This window comes from Aquarana catesbeiana, linkage group LG02 (genome assembly GCF_042186555.1).
Source record: "Aquarana catesbeiana isolate 2022-GZ linkage group LG02, ASM4218655v1, whole genome shotgun sequence".
NCBI lineage: Eukaryota > Metazoa > Chordata > Amphibia > Anura > Ranidae > Aquarana > Aquarana catesbeiana.
Genome location: NC_133325.1, coordinates 587,697,935 through 587,716,867, shown reverse-complemented (window position 1 = coordinate 587,716,867; position 18,933 = coordinate 587,697,935). Strand labels below are relative to the sequence as shown.

Sequence of the window (18,933 nt, the reverse complement as noted above, 5' to 3'; positions counted from 1 at the left end):
TGTATATCCGCTATTATAACACTGATCCTCCTCCCGGCCTATCGGGAAGCTGGTTTTGACACCCGTCGCCGGTTGTCTGAAAGGACAGGCAATCCTATTGGACGCCTAGGAGGAGGGAGGGGGCCACACGCTGGAAGCCGCCATGGAGGAGAGGACACAGAGCCGCTACCCGCCTAGATGGATTAAGTGCTGGGCCTACAGGCAAACAGCGGAGGGGGAAGGGGCCCCCGGCCACTTGGGGTTGGTTGTTGTTTGCCGAAACCCCCCCTCCCCCACCAAAAAAAGACCACCAGCCGCCACTGCCGATGACCTTAGCGCTGCCCGGCGGTAGTGCTAACCACTTACTAGTGCTCCCCATTAGAGAAGGTCTGTCCCTGGTGCTGCAAATAAAATAACTAAACATCAGCTTTAAATCTCAGGAAATTTATGTCACCATCTGTTATATACAATTTACACTATCGTTGAGCACTGGTAGTATAGATTGCGCTATATTTTTGGCACTCTGACAGGAGACTTGCTGCTCTTCTAAACACATGCCAAGCTGTTCTTCCCTCCTCTCCCCTGTCCATTCACAGAACACTTTGTATTCTGTGAACCTGTTTACAAAATGCAAAGGACAGGACGGCTGCTGTGTAGAAGAGCCTCAAGTGCTGGAAGTCCAGTTAAACCTAATATCACTTAATGAAAGTGTAAATTGTAAGTAACAGACAGCAGTCCAGGAGGTAACATACACCTCAAGAGGTTCACTTATTTTTAACACCCCAGAACTTGGTTTGCTTACATTGCAATCATATAACTGATTTATCCAACAGCGATCGTTGATACTCTGCACTTGCTGATATTTACAGTTTTTAGGCCTAAGGGGACAGATGTTGTTATTCGTAATCACCTTCACTCTTGATGCTTCCAACTAATAGACCATGTTTGGAAAGGAATTTGATCGCAAGATCTGTCAAACTAGCCTTTAAATGAGAATCGTCAGGAAGGTACAGTGTTGTTAAAAACTTTATCCGGACGGCAAGGAACGATTTCGCGAGACAGCCAAAGATTAAGACCAGTGCAACATTGTGACAATTTGATTATAGAGTCTAGGGAAGCACTATCACGTCTTTTGCGTGTCGATTTTTTTAACCACCTATCGTTAAGGCTCATTTTACAGTTGGCAGTTCCCAAGTCTTGAAAGACCTCTTGGCAGGTGCTTTACTTTACACCAGTGGTTCTTAACTCCTGTCCTCAGGGCCCACTAACAGGCCAGGTTTGCAAGATAACTGAAATACATCACCGGTGATATAATTTGCTGCTCAGTGATTGCAGTATTCTACTCTGCATCTCCCCAAGGTAATACTTAAAATCTGGCCTGTTAGTGGGTCCTGAGGACATGAGTTGAGAACCACTGCCTTTATGCCCTGTACACACGATCAGAATTTCCAACAACAAAGGTTCGATGTGAGCTTGTTGTCGGAAATTCCGACCGTGTATAGGCTCCATCGGACATTTTTTTTGTCGGAATTTCCGACCAACAAAATTTGAGAGCTGCTTCTCAAATTTTCTGACAACAAAATCCGTTGTCGTAAATTTCGATCGTGTGTACACAATTCCAACGCACAATTCCACGCATGCTCGGAATCAAGCAGAAGAGCCGCACTGGCTATTGAACTTTCTTTTTCTAGTCCCGTCGTACATGTTGTACGTCACCGCGTTCTTGACGTTCGGAATTTCCGACAACATTTGTGCGACCGTGTGTATGCAAGACGAGTTTCAGCCAACACCCGTCAGAAATAAATCCACGGTTTGGTTGTCGGAAATTCTGATCGTCTGTATGTGGCATTACACTATCAAGGGTTTAATACCCCTGAGAAAAAGGATACAGATCTTGATTATAGCAAACAACCATTGAATATTTTTCTTCAAGAAATACATTTCTTCCATACTTTGATGAAAAAATGCCCAATATCGATTTTTATTTTTTATTTTTTTTCCTGCAGGTCCAGGAAAGGCTGTCTGGCTCACACAGGTCTGAACTCTTGGAATTGTTTAAAAATTATAGCCTTGCTGACACATAGAGGGAATATAATGGTAAGGTAAGTGGCTTCCCCCTCTTCCTCCTTTTTTCCTTTTGCCATTATAGGATTGATCAACAAATATATGTGTTTTACCAATTCTGTTATACTTCAGCTTCATCCTTGTGCTTGGTCTTAACATGATTTTATTTTATCTGAAATTTTCCTGTATTCCAGTTTTATTTAGCACCCTCTACCCAGATGAACACTTAAAGTGGTTGTAAACTTTAGGCATGAAATATGAACAAAGAATATCCTATATTGTGTACTTGTCTCAATCCAGACACGAAGTGTCATTTCTGACTGCTGCTTCTTCAATCTGCTTCGGTTGCAGGCGCCGGCATTGTAAGTAAGGGGAACTGGCAGTGAAGCTTTCAGGATTCACAGCCGGTTCACTAATGCTCATGCCCGAGTCACACTGCTCTTTCTGAATGGTCCCGCCGTCTTCTGGGACCTGTGTGTGGAGGAGGGGCCGGAAATGTCGTAGATCGGCGATCTTACCTGGAAGCTCCTAGCACATTATGTCTTTGCCTTACAGGTTATTTTTTTTTTTTTTTTTTTTTGCGGTCATACAACCGCTTTAAGCGGAACTTTAGCATCCTACACTACAGTTCTCTGCGTATACAGCATGCCTCCGTTTCCTGGATTGAAACAGCCACTGATGTCAGCATTACATGGGAATGCCATTTAGGTGACCTGGCACTGGAAATCTATTCTCCTACATCTTAGCAGGTGGAGGAAATGGAAGCATGGGACTAAATACATTTGCTCCTTCAGTTTCTAGAAGGGGGAGACGCACAAAGAGCAACTCTTATGCCCCGTACACACGGTTGGATTTTCCGACGGAAAATGTGTGATAGGACCTTGTTGTCGGAAATTCTGACCGTGTGTAGGCTCCATCACACATTTTCCATCGGATTTTCTGACACACAAAGTTTGAGAGCAGGCTATAAAATTTTCTGAGAACAAAATCCGTTGTCGGAATTTCCGATCGTGGGTACACAAATCCGACGCACAAAGTGCCACGCATGCTCAGAATAAATAAAGAGATGAAAGCTATTGGCTACTGCCCCATTTATAGTCCCGACGTACGTGTTTTACGTCACCGCGTTCAGAACGATCGGATTTTTCAACAACTTTGTGTGACCGTGTGTATGCAAGACAAGTTTGAGCCAACATCCGTCAGAAAAAATCCTAGGATTTTGTTGTCGGGAATGTCCGATCAATGTCCGACCGTGTGTACGGGGCAATAGTCCCTATGCTATGAAAGGTAATAATAATAATAACCTTTGACTTTACTTTCCAACACTTTGGAGATGAATTGAGATTTATACCTATTGCTAAAATTAAAGATGGAATGATTGGTAAGGGAGAGGCATGTGCAACTGCTGCTCTTGACATTTGGTAAACTCCTAACACCGTATGTCTGTTTTCTGGTCTCTCTACTGCTGTTAATTGCTCTATATATTGAAGAAAGGGAGATGTTACAATCAACAAGAAAGACTAGTACCATAGATCTGCACTTTGAAAAGACATTGCTGCTTGAGCAGCTTTGTTGAATAACACTGATGGTCATATGATGATCTCATATTTTGAATAAAGCTACTCATCAACATGATGGCAATCATCTGAGAAAACATCTATTGCCTGTGGACTCCTTGCAGGACTGCTTACTACCTGCTATTAATAGCTGTATAAGCAGTTTAGAAAGTTTGTCCTGACCACTGTTGCGCCCCCCCCCATTAATAAGAAATGTCAAACATTTATGTTTGTGGCAATAGTAACACCACCAACACCTCTGTTGCCTGAGCGCAGTCCACTTGTATATACAAATCTGAATACCACTGGAGGTCTTTGGACGCCTTTGGCATTTAAATGTCAATTTTCTTTGTAAGGTTTAGAATAGGTTTGGACATTGAATGCCCAGATAAATGTGTGTGGCCAAATTTGTAAGAATTATTATTCCTGACACTTGTGTCTTGTGTTCATCTGCGTAAATGTGACTTGCGTGTAGTCATCAGAGTAGATGGAAAGCTGCTTCAGAGAATGATGGTGTTAAATGCCTACTGAAGTAAATTTACCAAGAACTGAGAAACAGTTGGTTTTAACTGTTTAAGTGATTCTAAACCAAATTTTATTTTATTTTTTACTTTAAAATAACAAACATGTCATACTTACCTGCTCTGTGCAATGGTTTTGCACAGATCAGCACCGATCCTCTTCTTCTCGGGTCCTCCGGCAGCGCTCCTGGCTCCTCCCTCCTGCCAAGTGCCCCCATAGCTGCTTGTTATGGGGGGCACTTGTGTGCGCTTGCTCCCGAGCTGTCTGTGTGTCTATTGGCAGAGTGTGGCTCGGCCCCCGCCCCCACTCTCTCCTCACTGGCTGTGATTGACAGCAGCAAGAGCCAATTGCTCCCGCTGCTTTCTCTCTGTTCAATGAGGAGAGACGGAGCTATGAGAGCTGCTGCATTGCTGGATCACGATCAGGCTCAGGTAGGTATTTAGGGGGATAAGGGGGCGGGGGGGGGGGCTGTATGCGGAAGGTTTTTTTTACCTTAATTCAGAGAATGCATTAAGGTAAAAACACCTTCTGCCTTTAGAACCATTATCTACCATTGTACCATTATCTATGCTCTGGAATGGTCCACAACTACGTACAAGTCAGCCAGTGTGGACAGGAACCCATTGTTTCAAAAGAGAATAGAAAGGAAGTTTATATGGGAATAGACATACATGTGAGCTTAATTTTCATCCTAGCCTGTATTGACCCTGATCGAGGTTTGTAATTGGAGAATAGGTAACAAGGTTAGATCTCATCATACAGCACGTGTTTGTTGTTTTTTTTTCTCTTATATTTGGACAGAGGATTAGTTTGGCCTACTCTTGTTTCCGAAAGTACAAATACCAAAACCAAATATAGACCCGTTTAAGTGCCATGGAAATACAATAACTGTGTTTATGATTTGAAATCTACCCATCATTTGTATGTATAAGGAAGAGTTTGGTGTAAGCCTTTACCTTACTTACACTAGTTGTTTTGACTGCAGACTGTGTGCTCTATATTTTCATGTCATGTCTGGCCTTGTAAAATCCCTAATGGATTTGCTTGCTTATTAGCACCAAAGTAGATTAACTGAGAGTGGACTGTTTACAAGGGACGAAAAAGAGACACTACCTTCATGGAGCTTAAGAACCCTAGTGTGCTTTCGGTGAAACTGAGCAGACGTCGTTGAGTGTCTATTTGGCTTTGATCTACTTCGTATAATGGAAAGTTGCATCATTGTTTTCTGTTTGGTTTAAAATAACCACTATAGCTAGTAAATAGCTTATAAAAGTCTATAGGATGAATTTTAAGGCTTGCTTGCAGTAGTGACCTCTATCAAAACCTTGTCTGGATGTCTTCCAGTTGTGCAAAGGATTTGCATTAGTAATACTTCAAGACAGGATATTTAAAAGTGGGCCTAAATGGGCAAAAATCTCAATTCACACTCACATTATAGTCAGATCTCCATGGTTGTGGTAAAATGAACAGCCATATTTAGTTTACTTAGCCCCACAAGTGACCAAGCGTATGCGCGTTTATGTGTGGAGGTATATATTATTTGTAAAAGGACAGGTGATTGCAATTTGCCACTAATTTGTATTAACAAAGGTGGATTGTTATCTTACAGAGTTCTAAATATTCTATCTAATAGGACATTTAGGTTGGGCAAGAGCGCACCTTGATGGCAGACTGGGTAAGCTGGTTCATTTAGCTCACAATGAGCCGTTGAGTCATATCAGAAATTTTACCTTCACTTACCACAGTTAAGCTGGCCATAGATGGATAGAATTTCAAACCAAAAGTCTTAGGAAAATTTATATGAAAATTCTCAGAACATTTGAATGTCATTCAAAGGAGTTCATTTATTTTTAACATTTTGATTTTGGAATAAATGGACCTTGCCAAACAAAAACCATACACTGTTAAAAATGTGTTTGTTTAATCACTTCCAGTCTGCCATATGGCAGAATGACGGCTGGAAAGTGGTTTTATTATTCTGACTGGGCGTTGTATAACGTCCAGCAGGATAAGCTGCGATTGCGCCCGTGTGGGCGCTCGGCGCAGCGATCGTTGGTCTGGTGTATCAGTCTGACACACTGCATCACTGATCTCGGTAGAGAGCCTCTAACGTAGGCTCTTTACCATGTGATCAACTGTGTCCAATCACAGCTGATCACAGCGTAAACTGGAAGAGCCGTTTATCGGCTTTGCCTCTACTCGCTCTGACAGATATGAGTAGAGGAGAGCCGATCGGCCGCTCTCCTGACAGGGGGGTCTGCGCTGCTTGATTATCAGTGCAGCCCCCCCAGGAATGCCCACCCAGGACCACCAGTAAGTGGCTTCATGGCCAGCTACAGCCAGCAGCACAGTCCAGTGGGAGGTGCAGAAAAAGATAGAAGTTGAATTGTAGGATTTTCTGTTGTGTACAATCTAAGTGTGGACTGAATTATGTAGGATAGGTGAATATATGTATAGGTGTCTGATGATTTAATTTTTTCGGACAAGATATGTATTTTTTAATCTGACCTTTACAGGGTTGATTTATGTAGAATGAGGACAAGTTTGGCCTATATATAACGTGGATCCAGTTCTTCACTTGCATACCACATTGCTTCCTAAGGGAGTTGATCCCTGAAAAATTGAGTTTCAGAAATGTAAGTAATAAGGCTACATGCACAAAGGAGTTTTAGGCATTCGGCATCAAATCCCGGCATTTTTAGGTGCCTGGAAGGCTCATGTGCAGCAATCCAGTCTAATTGCTAGCAGCCCGTCAAAATCTATGACGGGCTTAAATACGTGGTGGCTTAATGTTGTACCGAGTAGTACTTGGGTTTTAGGGATGTATTCCTCGAATGCAGTATTATTGCATTTGAAACCATACTTCGCCCAAATGCATATGGCCCAAAATGCGAGTACTGCTCGGTGGCTAACTGTGTATTTCAGCCTGTCGTAGAGTTTGACAATTTGCTGGCAGCCAAACTGATGAGCCAAACTCTGTGTGCATGAGACCTGAGAATATATACTTTTTACTATCTGTGTTCCTGCAGATCTGATAGGATTTCTTACCCAGAAACAACAATGATGATATTTTTAAAATCTATTCTAAATAAAGTATGTGAAACAAAGTGCACATCTGCATGTTACACAACAGCAAACACTGTCTGCCTTCAGGACTGTGTGCCCACATGCCAAATTGTGAGCAGCAGCTGTGTCCATGCAGCCATTGTGTACAAATGTACACAGTGGAACACCTCTGCATACCCATGTGGGTAAACGTGGTCCTCGCATCGGTGTACGCTGTAGTATGCCTGTGTGAATGAGACCTAGGTGTGATTGAGACTTCTTTTGTCAATGTGGTATAGCACATGCAGGATAGGATGCTTTACTTTATGTAAAAAGAGCTTTCCGGAAAAAAATATTACAGCACGTGGAGGGTATTTGTTACCTAACAGCAGTAAAGTAATTGTAATGTTTTGAAAAAAAATTACTACATAGAGTGTGTGTTGTATGCTTGATTGACTCAGTCTGCAGGTATAATTTCCCTGGTATATTTATAATATCAGTTGGGATCTTTTATTATTCCAATCGTATTCAACAGTCAGAAAATAATTAAGCTGGTGATGTGTTCAGGCACTTAGACACGGCTGATTATATATTTAGGTGTGTGTGTAAAATAAAAGACATTTACCCTCGGTTCACACCTATGTTTTGCAGTTTGCAGAAACGTACTACAGTCCATTTAACATGGTTTACTAAGGTACAAGTTCACATCTATGCGTTATGCGGCTGATGTGTTTTTGGAATTATCGGAATCTGGAGGCCCCCCATTAACAAGGGGGCCCCCTGATCCTGCCCCCCATGTGAATGGGTATCAGGTACATTCTTACCCCTACCCTTTAACCAAAAGAACTGTGAAATGTTAACAAACTACAAGAGAGGAAACAAAAAATGCTGATCTTGTCCTGAAGCTGTCTTTCTCCGTTGTGATGTTCCCGCTGTCTAGCACCTCTTATATAGGCATGGGGCGTGGCCATCCAATGACGTCACCCGGGCGCACGCCGTTTTTTTAGCAATTTTATTTTTTGCCAGCATTTTTTTTTTTTTTACATTCAGCTTTCATTGGGGAAACCTGCTGACAGCTGATGACTCATCGGTTAACCACTTCAATACAGAGTACTTATACACCTTCCTACCCAGACCAATTTTCAGCTTTCAGCGCTGTCTAACTTTGAATGACAATTGCGCGGTCATACAACACTGTACCTAAACTAAATTTTTATAATTTTGCTCCCACAAATAGAGCTTTCTTTTGGTTGTATTTGATCACCTTCTGGGATTTTTATTTTCTGCTAAACAAATAAAAAATTTTGAAAAAATTTTTTTTTGTTTCTGTTACAAAACTTTGTAAATAAGTAAGTTTTCTCCTTCACTGATGGGGCTGCACTGATGAGGTGGCACTGATATGCAGCATTGATTGGCACTGATAGGCAGCACGGATGGGCACTGATGTACACTAATTGATGGTACGGATGGGTGGCAATCAGTGATGCCCTTTTGGTCTAGGGTGGCATACCTTGTGGTGACATCCCTGGTGGTCCAGTGTGGGCATCCTCGGGGGGGGGGGGAGGTTTGGGGGGAAGCAGCCGATTGGCTCTCCTCTACTCTTGTCTGACAGACGCGAGTGAGGAAAAGCCGATCAACGGCTCTTCCTGTTTACACTGTGATCAGCCGTGATTGGACACGGCTGATCACGTGGTTAAGAGTAGAGATCGACTGATATGGGTTTTTCTGTGGCCGCTGCCGATATTTATAAATTGGGCCGGCCGATGACCGATATATGATGCTGATATTTTAAGCCAATTCTTCTTTTTTTGGCAGGTGGCACTGGCGATTGGCACTGGCAGGTATCACTGGTTGACACTGGCGATTGGCACTGGCAGGTGACACTGATTTGCACTGGCAGTTGGCACTGATAGGTGGTACTGGCAGGTGGCATTGGTTGGCACTGGCAGTTGGCACTAGCAGGTGGCACTGGTTGGAACTGGCAGGTTTCACACTGAGCCGATTTGTCAGTTTCAGTTACACTATATGTAACTGAATGCAGAGACCAGCTGTCAGAATTCAGAGTGATGTTGGGGGTTGGTGGGACCCGGGGTGGGCGGGGCTCTGCAGCTATCAAACACCAGCCAATGATTGGGCTGCTTAAGTGGGTGGGGCCACATACACGTAGCGGCCCGCCCAGATCCCATCCCATTGGCTGGTGTTTGATATCTGGGTCCTGCCCACCCCGGGTCCCGCTGAATTTTGACAACTCCTCTCTCTGCATTCAGTTACAGATCAGTTTCACACACTGAGCACAGATCCGCTCAGTGTGTGAAACGGTCAGTGGAGTGTGGGGAAGGGATTTCTTAAAGGCCAAATATCGGCGGATATATTGGTCGACCTCTAGTAAAGAGTCTCCGTCAGACTCTTTACCTAGATCGGTGTTGCGGTGTGTCAGACTGACACACCGCAACAACGATCGCCGCGATGCGCGCCCCCGGGGTGTGCAGCGGCTTGATATCCTGGTGACGTCATATGACGTCGAGTCAGGATATTGAAACCACTTTGCCGTTGCCATTTTGTTATATGGCGGGTGGCAAGTGGTTAAGGATGCAGTGGCCAGCTTCCCGGGCCCCCTCCTCAGCAACCAGCTATATACAGTGTGTTTAAAGTGCATTTAAAAAGAGGAAAAAAAAAAGTAAAACGCAAAATGCATGAAAACTGCATACAAGAACGAATAAAAAAATGTGGGTTTAAAAATGCAAAATGTGCCTGAAAAACGCATCAAGCACAGCCGCATAGATTTAAACCTATACTTAGGCTGCATTTATACTTGAGCTTAATGTCTTTGGTCATTTTTACAGGGTTTTTTGCCTTTTTTTAAATTTAATTTGAATACTTTTAGCCAATGAAAAGCTAATTGTTAGGGAGAAAATGCATGATATGCTCATTTTTGTATGTGTTTTTTTTTATTTTTCTTGCTTTTTTGGGACGTTCCCATTAGGTCTATTGGAGCCACAAATGCTTGTAGCTCAAAATAAGCGCATGTACTTTTTTGAACTTTAGGGTTCATGTGATACTATGATGTGGTGTAAACTTGAAAACCATGAGATGTTGAGCATTTTGGAGCATTGAGCTACAAAGCACTCTAGTGGGAATTGGGCCTTGAAGCAGAACTCCGGGATCAGGAAATATTGACTGAATACATGAGTCTTGTGTATTCTTCCTTTGAAGAATGTGCTTGGTGTGTTTCTTCCAGATCTGTGCATTAATCCTGAGTGAAATGTTTCCTCTGCACAGGAGATTCCTGTAATAAAGACCTGTCACTGCTGCTCTTCTCCTTGTGCAGTGCAGTGTTAATTTCATTGACGAAAATATTTTCGCCGTAGTTTTTGCCAGCGACATGTTTTCAGTGACGAAAACTAAAAAAAAATCAATTCAAATTTTTGTCAATTGACAAAACCTTGGACAAGAATGAATTCCAATTTTGCTCGACCAATGAAAACGGAACAAAATGGTGAGGAAGGGATGTTTTACCCACCTGAACTTTCGCTTTCCTTGTAACGCTGCCTGTCTTTTAAAGCCCCAGCCCCCTGAAGCTGTATTGACTGAGAGATGCAGGCTCCTTCTGTCTGTCTGGTAGTTCTGTAACAATGCCCTGCAAACCACGTAGTGAGTGTTTCCCCTCCCAGCAAGGTATCAGTGCTTAGCACTGTGTAAAATAACAGCCTCCCTAGATCAATTCTCTGCCATGTGCACTCCCTCACTCCCATTTACTTCCCCCATTTTGGAGGTCACCTCCCCTTCCCCAAAATATTGGACCCTGCCCTGTGCACTCCCTCACTTCCATTTACTTCCCCATCCCCACTTGCAGGTCACCTCCCCATCCCCAAAGTATAATGTACTCTGCTCTGTGCACTCCCTCACTCCCATTTACTTCCCCATTTGCAGGTCACCTCCCCATGCCCAAAGTATAATGTACTCTGCTCTGTGCACCCCTCTCACTCCCATTTACTTCCCCATTTGCAGGTCACCTCCCCATCCCCAAAGTATAATGTACTCTGCTCTGTGCACCCCCTCACTCCCATTTACTTCCCCATCCAAAATGAACACTGGCGCAGGGTGACTGGTCTTGTACATGCCCAGCTCTCTCCCTGTATTTTTCTGCAGGTGTGGCTTGCTGGTTCACTCCCATGGTTTTGCTTTCTCTCCAGTTTATGTACACATCTGATGACATCACTGCTAATTTTACATAGGCATTTTTTTATGCACACAAAAATATTATCACTATTGAAGAATAAAGATGAACTGTAGGAGAAAAACCTCTTTTATATATAAGGATGTGCCTTTGACATCTGCCTAGTGTTCAGCTTTCATGTTAACATGTTTAAAAAAAAAAAAAAAAAAAAGGGGAAAAGGAGACTGGAGCTGTACCTGCTGACTGGAAATTGCAAGGATAAAATATACACAATTTATATTTACCAGATAAAAGTGTGTTTTTTAGTCCCCAGCATACTTCACCCCTTGACGCTGACCACAAATATGCGGCCCCACTAGACTGGGTTTTTTCCACACATTTGCGTATCTCCCTTTATCTCGCTGAGAGCCCCGTGCCCCATACTAACGTTTGGGACGATGAACACGCGATTCCGGGTCACCTGATCACTGTGATAGCCTCTGATTGGCTACCGCAGTAATAAGTGACTATGAAGCCCGCCCCTATGTTTTCTCTCTCTGTGATTGGAAGAGAGGGATCCATTGTATCGCTTTCCTTGCAGAGGAAAAAAAAAAAAAACCTAGATCAAGGTTTGATCTAGGTCAGCGCCAGGGTTAGTGTTTGGGTCAGGGTCAAAGGTCAGAGACAGGTTAAAAAAATTAAAATTAAATTAGTATCGCCGTCAGTGTCAATGTCAGTGTGTTTTGGTTTGGCTTAAAAAAAAAAAAGCAAAATGCGCACTATTGTTTCTGGGTTGTACTATGGGTATAAATCACAAAACGAACATACACATATGTGGTATTGTTGCGATGGACCAGACCGGAACAGCTTCAGTTCAGAATGGGTAAGTATACATCTTTTTCTTTTACAGGGTAGATAGAATAGTCTTAAAATGGGATGGGATTAGATTAAGGCTGGGTTCACACTGATGCAATACTTCACATTACATGTGATTCGCACAATCACAAATTCTATTCTGTGCAGTGCAATTTGAGCCCATCGTTTTCTATGGCTCAAATCACACCGCATCTGCACGAAAAAGGTGCAAGCACCTTTTTTTTTTCTCCACACTGGAATCAGATCACATGGGTGCTCATACCCATGCAATTCGAGTCTAGTAAACACACTGTGCTCTGCGACCTGCTTTTGGGGTGTCATTTAACTTTAAATGACACCTGCAGCATATCGCATAAACATAGTGTGATTGCGATGCGGGAAACGCAGCAATTCCAGTTCTTTCCTGTATTGTATCAGTGTGAACCGAGCCTTTCCCTTAGTTAGTTAGAATTTGACTGGAATTACATTTTAAAGCAGACCTTCAGTCATTTTTTTCAACTTTCAATCTATTAAATCTTCTGCCATTGTTGTTTTAGCTTTGAATAGTAAAACATTTTTTTTCTGTCAGTAAATACCTTTTACAACCCACTTCCTGTTTCTTGTCTGGTAAAAAGCCTAGGCTTATGACATCGTACACAGCTCGCTCTCTCTCTCTCTCTCTCTCTCTCTCTCTCTTTCACTCTCGTGAGAGTTTGCCAGGAAGGGAGGGGGGGATGAGTCATAAGAGGGCAAATGAGAGCTGCTGAGCTGGAGGTGTGTCTGTGTAAATCCAGGAAGTGAACAGGCAGCAGCTTCAGCTGCCCACAGTTAAAATGGTTGCAGCCAGACTAAGTGGAGAGAGATTTCTGTAGCATATTTGGCAAGTACAGAATCACAGTATATATAAAATAATATGCAAAGTGGTTGGAGGGAAGCTTCAGAATGGCAAAGTTGTTTTTATTACAAATGATGTGAGCAGACTGCAGTTCCTCTTTATGTTTTCATAATTTAGAAGTGCTGTTGCTCAACAGCAACTGACAGTAGTAAACAACTTGAGCTTAGGTACACTGAGAAGAACACTAATGCCGTGTACACACGGGCGGATTTTTCAGCATCAAAGATCCGACGGTCTTTCCGACAGATTTTTGACGGATTTCCGACTGACTTTCGAACGAACGGGCTTGGCTACACACGATCACACCAAAGTCCGACGGATTTGTACGTGATGACGTACGATCGGACTAAAATAAGGAAGTTCATAGCCAGTAGCCAATAGCTTCCCTAGCGTTGGTTTTCGTTCATCGGACTAGCATACAGACGAACGGATTTCTCGATAGGAACTGGGTCCGGCGGAGTTCCGGCGGAAAGATTTGAAACATGTTCCAAATCTAAAGTCCATCTGATTTTCAGCCGAAAAAGCCAGCTGCAGGTCCGATGAAGCCCACACACGGTCGGATTGTCCGACGGATTAGTCCTGTCAGACCAGTCTGGTCGAAAAGTCCGCCCGTGTGTACACGGCTTTAGGCCCCATTCACATCTGAGTGTTTTGTAGCTCAAAGTTCCAAAATGCTCAACATTCAATATCCCATGTATTTTAATAGTGGCTGTTCATATATGAGCATTGAGGGGTCTGTAGCTTGATGCCCGAAGCTCCAAAAACTATATTGGCTACTTTTTTTAAGGCAGAACCAAGCTTTGTTGGCTCCATAGAGTTGAATGGGCACACCTGAAAACATGCAAATCAAGCGTTTCCATGTGTTTTTCAAGCGTTTTTTTTTTTAGCCTATTAGACCTCTTCCACTAGTGCTTTCTGTTGACTAAATGAAAAAAACACTTGAAGCTTGAACACATGTAAAATGCTTCAAATACACTTCTAAAATACTCTCTTACGTGTGCACAAAAACTCTTCAAAAATATGCATGAAAAGCAGTGATTGTAAAGTCTTGTTTTATTTCTATAAAAATAACAAACATGTATAACTCACCTTCTCTGTGCAGTGGATTTGCACAGAGCAGCCCAGATCCTCCTCTTTCCTGGTCCCTGGCTGGAGCTCCTGGCCCCTCCCTCCTGTTGAGTGCCCCCACAGTAAGCAGCTTGCTATGGGGCCACCCGAGCCAAGCCGCAGCTCCGTGTGTCCATTCAGACACTCAGCCGGGACCCGGCCCTGTCCCCTTTCTCTCCTCATTGGCTGGCTGACTGACTGTCTATGACAGCAGCGGGAGCTAATCATGCCGCACTGCTGTCTCCGCCAATGAGGAAGAGAGTCCCGGGCAGCCTAGACACTTCTACAACATCGCTGGATCTAGATGGGGTCAAGAAAGTATTAGGGGGGCTGAGAGGGGCTGCAGCACACAGAAGACTTTTTATCTTAATGCATAGAATGCATTAAGATGCATAGAATGCATTAAGATAAAAAACCTTCTGCCTTTACAACCACTTTACAACCACTTCAAGCTTGGTAGATTTTCACACGAACATTTGCACGAAAACTCTTGTCAGTACATTTGATGCCATTGGAGGCTTTACAGATGTGGTTCAAAAGTACTTCAGGATTTCATTTCCTTTTAACACTCATCTGAATGAACGGAACATTCTGAAATCAACATTTTTTGAACGTTCTGCTACATCTCTAGATTTCAATGACAAAGCAAGTCTTGCCTTTTTAAAGTTCAGTTTCTCTTTAAATGTCTAGAATTAAGGCTGTCCATACATGGTCAAATTTTGAAAGAATTTTGTGATGCGATGGTGCCACCATTGATTTCGAAATTCGACCAACCAAGCCTTCAATTTCACCTCCTGTTGCTACAGAAAATAATTTGTGGCTGTGAATCTTCTTCTCTTTCTGGGAATATTCTTTTCTTGCACATGCGCATTTCTTTTTTGATTACATTTCTCGCACGATTCTCCCATCGTTGATTAGAAAATCAATAGTTTTTCGAAAAATTTCCAACATGCCTGATTTTTATTTTTCCTGTAAGAATATTGTGGAAGATTTCAAGATTCCATAATGAAATTGAATAGAGCAGAAAAGTCAGCGCTCTACAATGATGCTACCTAAATCATTTTTCTGTGCCTATGCTGTACATCAGAAGGTAACTTTTGACGCTCACAATGGAAACACCATTTTACAGTGAGTTTGAATGAAATTTGTCTACTGATACACGTGGTGATCCTTCATATGATCCAAAATTTTCCTTAAGTGCCGATTCACATAGGGGCAACACGACTCAGCGTGACTTTGCAAGGCGACTTCAACGCGACTTTAAGCAACTTACAGCGCGACTTCAAGTCGCGTCCAGGACAGGCAACTTTGGCTGTGGCCAATCACAGAATAATCAGCTCTCTGGGAGGGAGGGGTTTGCCTGGGTAAACTAATTTCTTTTCCTGTAAAGTCGTTTCAATATAGATGGAGATCTGACTTGGAGGCGACTTCCATTGAATTCTATGGGTACAGGTCGCCTAGAAGTCGGATTGAAGTAGTACAGGAACCTTTTTTGAAGTTGGAGCGACTTCAGTAGTGTACATTAAGACGCTCTCATTGACTCTAATGCATTTCCCAAAGTCAAGCGACTTGGGGCGACTTGAGGGCTGACAGTTGGATCCCAAGTTGTTGTAGTGTGAACTGACCGGTCGCTAAGCCAATCAGATACAGTACTTCAAGCGAAAATAAACCCAAAATCAAATATACATTGTATTGCAGCTTACTAATTCTTAGATGTGGTGGTTACATATGTTTTCTTTTTTTTTTAGGCTCTCTCTCCCCTATTTTCACCTATGATCTGGCCAATAAGTCTCTTATTTTTCAAAATAACAAGCTCTCCTGCAGATGTAGCAGGTAGAGGGATGAGACAAACCATTTACCACTGAAAGGGGTGCTTACAATAATCATTTTTATTTTTGTTATGTAAAACCTTTTTCCTGGCCCATCCTCCCGTCAGCACACAATGAGTTAACATCTCCTCTGGAGCCTCATAGCTGTATAACTGAATAAAAGGCAGCTCCTCCCCAACTAAGGTAGTTCTTTCTTTTTTGGCATGCGCCAGGCCACCTGTTGATAAGTAAGTTGTTTGCTGCATCCCCCCCCTCTGCCGAATGTACCCCTCCATGTTCAGCCTCACATGGAGTTGAAAGACCCTGAATGCTGAAGGTAAATCCTTTTTTTCCTAAACTGGGTGCCTTTTTGTGCCAAGGCTATGGACAAAATGATGCTTAAACAGCATTGATATTGTACAGGTGTGGTATTATAAGGCTACTTTCACACTGAGGCGTGCGGGTGCTGGCAGTACAGTGGCGCTAAATATAGCGCCGCTTTACCGTCATTTTAGCGGCGCGGTTTTAACCCCCCCGCTAGCGGCCGAAAAAGGGTAAAAAAGCGCCGCTGTAGCGATGGGTGGATTTGGAGCGCTCTCCCATTGTTTTCAATGGGAAGAGGCGCTTTAGGAGCGGTAAATACACCGCTCCAAAGATGCGGCTTGCAGGACTTTTTAGACCGCCCTGCAAGCGCACCGCTCCAGTGTGAAAGCCCTTGGGGCTTTCACATTGGATTGCATTGAGCGGCTCTTTCAGGGCGCTTTGCAGGCGCTATTTTTAGCACTTTAGTGCCTGCAAAGCACCTCAGTGTGAAAGGAGCCTAAGAGCTCTGCAATGTTATCATTATCGCTCCCTTTGGTTTTTATTTTTTCCTGTCTTTATATGCAGCACACTGCACTGCTGTCCTGGCTTTATTGTCAGTCTGAGAGCGGCTATGAATGGTGGTACAGGGACATGGGCAGCACAGGATGGGACCACCAGACTCCATGCAATGGTGTATGATCTTGGGGGTCTGCAGTTGTGAGGGTCTCTCTCTGCAGTCCTGCCAGGTAAAGGACTTACCTCAGATTCTGTCTCTCCTGTCTGTCTCTGGATGTCTGTCCTGGCTCCCTTGCTGTGGGCTCGACAGTCTGAGTGTTGTGTTTTTTTTTTTTTTTTTTTTTTTTTCTCTCAGACTCTAAACACACTATGCAACTTTTGTTGTCTGGTTTCCTTTAGATTTAGCGGAGCCATGTAGTGCAAGGGCCTGCCTGATTGCATACAAATCAAGCCTCTCAAGGTTTGGCCTCTTGTTATGTGGTTTTGGTGAATCTGAGGGAAGAAATCCAGAGAAGATTGTATAGTGTGTGTCCAGCTTACTGTGTCTGATGTCTGCCTTTGGGAATGCTGCCTGAAGCTCACCTGATGCTTCTAAAGTGAGTGGATGAAGGCAAGATGGCTCTTAAAGAGACAGTGTACAATATTTTTGGTGAGAGGTAATATGCTTTTCTCCATATATTTTTTGCAAATATGAGCTTTCCACACCTGTTAGTGGCAAAGGTAGGAGGGGGCGACGTGGGACATGGTTCTTAAAAGAGCGCCCAAGGAGATTATGCAACTTTAGGGGTTTTGCATTGTTTTAGGAGCAGAAACCCTGAATGCAAAAAGACATAAAACCTGCCAACAATTGTCTTGTCCTGACCAGGATAATGACACCTAACAGGTTGTCACATTCATTAAAGTGGATGTAAACCCTCCATACACCCAGTGAAGTGAATGGCCTCAAATGATACACAGAGATGAACCAAATCTCCCTACACAGTTTTACATGTATATCTGCTGTCTTCACATTTTATATACTGTTTAGAAAGTTCAGATCGTGTTAGGAAATGTTCTCCTCCTGTTTAACACAGAGTGTGGTGTTTGGGCTTACAGCCAAGTTAGCCAACATTGCTGATTTGGAGGAAAGGCACACATCCCCTCTCATGACGTTTTGTACAGGGCCAGCTCCCTGCTAATCTATTGATAGCGGCCTCCCCAACAGAAATGTCAGGCTGTTTTTTTCTGATGTTTTCAAGAATTTGTCAGGAGTTAGGCTGATAACAGAGGAATGGGTCAGGAGAGAGCTACAGGACTTCTCTCTTTGAAGAGAGATAACAGGACACTGAAGATATACTGTATGTGCCTAGCTCAAATTTCATGAATTAAGTTCACATCCACTTAAGCATGTGGTCTATACATTCTAAAGGAGTTGTTTCCACTTACCCTGAGAAGGGACAGGATCCAGGAAACTGTCACAAATGCGTTTTATGTCAGTATGATAGAGAATGCCTCACTCTGCCCACATGCATTTTGGGTCTGCATGCAGTCTGCAGAGGCCGAGAAATGAAATTGCACAGGTTGCCTCACAAGGATGTGGTTGTGCAAAATTCTAAGCCCTATTAAGGCAGCTATTGTGGAAAGGAAGCTACAAATATCCACACCACAAGCAACACCCATGATGATAGAGCGTAAAGTGCTCATTGATGAGGGATGACAGATACCCTGTCAGAAGATCAATTTACAGTAACAGGTTCTCTAAACTTTATCCATTTATGATGGCTGCTGTATGTTTGTGCGCTGCGCTTCCAGGGGTGGATGCTGCCCTCTAGTGTCTGGTGCAGCAAGTCTCTGCCTTTTTTATAACTTGGTTGCCTTCAGAGATCCTATGGATGAGAAAGTGGACTTGTTCACACCAAATGCAGTCCATTGCGTCTTTATTCTGCATCAAGAACGCATGGACAGTGTTTAACTTTGATTCCAATTACATAGTTCACACCATTACAGCGCATTCTAGTACAGTCAACAGAAGTAGAATGTTGCTGTATGGAACACATCTAGAAAGCTGCAAAACGCATTGAGATTGCATCAAAAACACATCTGGAACACAGAAATCGTGGTGATCTGGCCATCAGGCTTGCACAGAAT

At 43.2% G+C, this 18,933-nt stretch overlaps 1 protein-coding gene across 3 annotated transcripts in view; it reads left to right on the top strand.

Annotated features, from left to right (window-relative positions):
* Positions 1 to 18,933, top strand: part of HIVEP3 (HIVEP zinc finger 3) — a 204,740-nt gene that overhangs the window by 11,585 nt on the left and 174,222 nt on the right. For all 3 annotated transcript variants that reach the window (XM_073616226.1, XM_073616227.1, XM_073616228.1), the window contains exon 2: positions 1,986 to 2,081. The gene's annotated coding sequence lies outside the window, so the exon portion shown is untranslated. The remainder of the gene's footprint in view (positions 1 to 1,985; positions 2,082 to 18,933) is intronic.